The sequence below is a fragment of the Fukomys damarensis genome, unplaced genomic scaffold, assembly GCF_012274545.1.
Source record: "Fukomys damarensis isolate Sample0158 unplaced genomic scaffold, DMR_v1.0_HiC HiC_scaffold_27, whole genome shotgun sequence".
NCBI classification, from domain to species: Eukaryota; Metazoa; Chordata; class Mammalia; order Rodentia; family Bathyergidae; genus Fukomys; species Fukomys damarensis.
Genome location: NW_022900939.1, coordinates 19,351,414 through 19,354,602, shown reverse-complemented (window position 1 = coordinate 19,354,602; position 3,189 = coordinate 19,351,414). Strand labels below are relative to the sequence as shown.

The window sequence follows — 3,189 nt, the reverse complement described above, 5'->3', positions numbered from 1 at the left end:
TTAGCCAAAAGGCCGAGAAGCGATAGAGAAATAGGCTTTAAAAAGAGGAAGAAGAAACTCACATGAAGAATAAAAATAAGAAAAAATTAAGGGAGCAGAATTAAAAGGTAGAAGAGGAAAAAATAAAGAAAAAATCAAAGAAAAAGAAATAAGAGCTGGGGATTTAGCTCCGTGGTTCCACCACTTGTCTTGCAAGCGCAAGATCCCGAGTTTGGTCTCTGGTACCAACAAAAAAAAAAAAAAAAAAAAAAAAAAGAAAAGAAAAGTAAAAGCGATAAAAAGGAACAACAAAGCAAAATTTCCCAAATCCCAGTAACTAGTGAGGAAGAAAGAAGAGGAAAAAAGCAAAACCATCCAAACAAAACACACACACACACAAAGATTTTGAATATGTGGTTTTCTTGCAGGATCTGTAATTTTGGGACAATGTCCAAGTCAAGACATGTCCCTGCTAGTGCTTGTAGATAAAGAAAGCAGTCAGACCCCAGATCCATGTGAATGCAGTCACCAGCTGGCAAGAGGATTAAGGTGAGGGCACCAATACGGCCAGTTTCAAATCCAGAGCAATTAAACTCAGGCTGGGCCTGGTCTCTGGCAGTGATTCAGCACCTGTGTCCTTTAGCTCAAAACCCTCAGGGGCTCTCTTTCTAATCTGCTCCCTGACCATGGTTGCCTACCGTGGATGTCTCTTACTTAGTCACTGTGGAAATGTAACTCTGGGAGCCCAAAGTTAAGCTGTCCCAAGGCTGCTCTGAGTCCCAGGACCAAAATTCAACCCTTTCCCATAATGGCATCTGACCAGGGATGTGGCGGACACTCAGACGAGTCACTCACCAGGTGTTCTCTCTCAAAGGACTCATGTAGGAGCAGGATCCCATGCTCTACCTGCAAATCACAGCACCCACTGGTCTGTTCTGTCACCATATTTCTCCCTGAGAACCCCATGGAGTTCCATCTTTCACTTTATCTCTGTAGATTCAGCTTCCCTTTCCCAAAAGCCAGGAGCTGAGGAGAAAGCACAGTCTCTACCCTTCTCAATGTTGTATTCTCTTTCTTCAATTTCTTTGTAGGTTTTAATTTTTCTGTCAGATCCTTCCTTGCTCCTGGGGAATCTTTCTTTTTTTTTTTTTTTTTTTTCTTCTCCAGATTGTTATTTTCCAGTGTCTAGATTCCAAATCTTGGAGAGACTGAGTTGTCACTCACCACTCTGTCATTTCCCCAAAAGTGGAGCTCATTTCTCGTATACCAGAGATGGGTTCTTTCAGAACATATTGCAAAGAAGTACACACATAGGAAACACGATTCACAGAGGGCTGTGTTGGTTTGCTCTGGCTGCATAACAACACATGGGACAGTTGGTTTAAGCAATAGACATTTATTACCTCACATCATGGAGGCTGAAAGTCTGAGATCAAGTGTCGAATGCTAATGATGTACTACACACTGCTGGAAATCTTTGTCACCTTGCACATTGAGTTATTTTCTCTCAACATGTTAAAGATATCATTCCTTGTCTTTGACATTTACTAGACCTAAGACAAGTGTGTGGGGAGGCTAACTGTCATCCTTTTGCAAACTCCTTTTTGCTTGGATGGTTTTTATGCTTCTTCTGTTTATTATTGAGAGCATAAAATTTTTACTGAGAAGTTTCTAGGGGGTTTTAATTCATTGTCCTAGGAATTGAAGATCACCTCACCTTTAACTATTAGATATTCTCATACATAATTCCTTTAATTATCACTTCACCACCATGCGTTTCCACACCGCGCTGTAGCCGCCGGCTCCCGCCGCCGCCACAGCCCAGCAGAAGATGGCTGTGCCTCCCACATACGTTGATCTCGGCAAATCTGCCAGGGATGTCTTCACCAAGGGCTACGGGTTTGGACTAATAAAACTTGATTTGAAAACCAAATCCGAGAATGGATTGGAATTCACAAGCTCGGGCTCAGCCAACACAGAGACCACCAAAGTGACAGGCATTCTGGAAACCAACTACAGGTGGACCGAGTACGGCTTGACGTTCACGGAGAAGTGGAACACGACAACACCCTGGGCACCGAGATCACCGTGGAAGATCAGCTTGCGCGTGGACTGAAGCTGACCTTCGATTCATCGTTCTCGCCTAACACCGGGAAAAAAAATGCTAAAATCAAGACGGGGTACAAGCGGGAGCACATCAACCTGGGCTGCGACGTGGACTTCGACATCGCGGGGCCCTCGATCCGCGGAGCCCTGGTGCTGGGCTATGAGGGCTGGCTGGCTGGCTACCAGATGAACTTTGAGACTGCCAAGTCCCGAGTGACCCAGAGCAACTTTGCAGTCGGCTACAAGACGGATGAGTTCCAGCTTCACACTAATGTGAACAATGGGACAGAATTTGGTGGCTCCATTTACCAGAAGGTGAACAAGAAGCTGGAGACTGCTGTCAATCTTGCCTGGACAGCAGGAAACAGTATCACTAGCGTTGGAATAGCAGCCAAGTACCAGATCGACCCTGACGCCTGCTTCTCGGCCAAGGTGAACAACTCCAGCCTGATTGGTTTAGGATACACTCAGACCCTAAAGCCAGGAATCAAGCTGACACTGTCAGCTCTGCTGGATGGCAAGAATGTCAACGCTGGTGGCCACAAACTTGGTCTTGGACTGGAATTTCAAGCATAAATGAATACTGTACAATTGTTAATTTTAAACTATTTTGCAGCATAGCTACCTTCAGAATTTAGTGTACCTTTTAACGTTGTATGTCTGGGATGCAAGAATTGCTTAAAAAAAAAATGTTAGATCTCCAGGTGAAAGATGATTCAGCTTTAAGGTGTTACCGATTCAGAGGTACAGGAGAAGCCTGATTCCAAAAAAGGTCCTTTCAGCTGTAGACTTGGGGGGAACTAGGTAGCCCCTCGAGAGATGCCAGGTCCCTTTTTTAAAAATCTAGATGTGACTGCAAGTGAAAGCTGATCGTGTGTAGACACTTAGTAAATCTGCATTGAGTAAATGAATGAAATGGTGATTTTCTGAGAGTCAGACCTTAGTTTCCTAACTTTAATTGGTGAGAAGCTCAAGGCTTGATGGTGTGTACAAATTTGTTTGAAAGGGACATTTTTAGACAGATCTTCACAACCTGTTCCCACTCTAGCCCCTCATCACCTTTTACACCAAAAGTAGTCCACAGGGTGTGGTAGCTGTTTTTTT

General features: G+C 44.1%; 1 pseudogene; it reads left to right on the top strand.

Moving 5' to 3' along the window:
* The first annotated feature begins 1,779 nt into the window (after nt 1–1,779).
* Nucleotides 1,780–2,764, top strand: LOC104870225 (annotated as a pseudogene).
* The last annotated feature ends 425 nt before the right edge of the window (nt 2,765–3,189 follow it).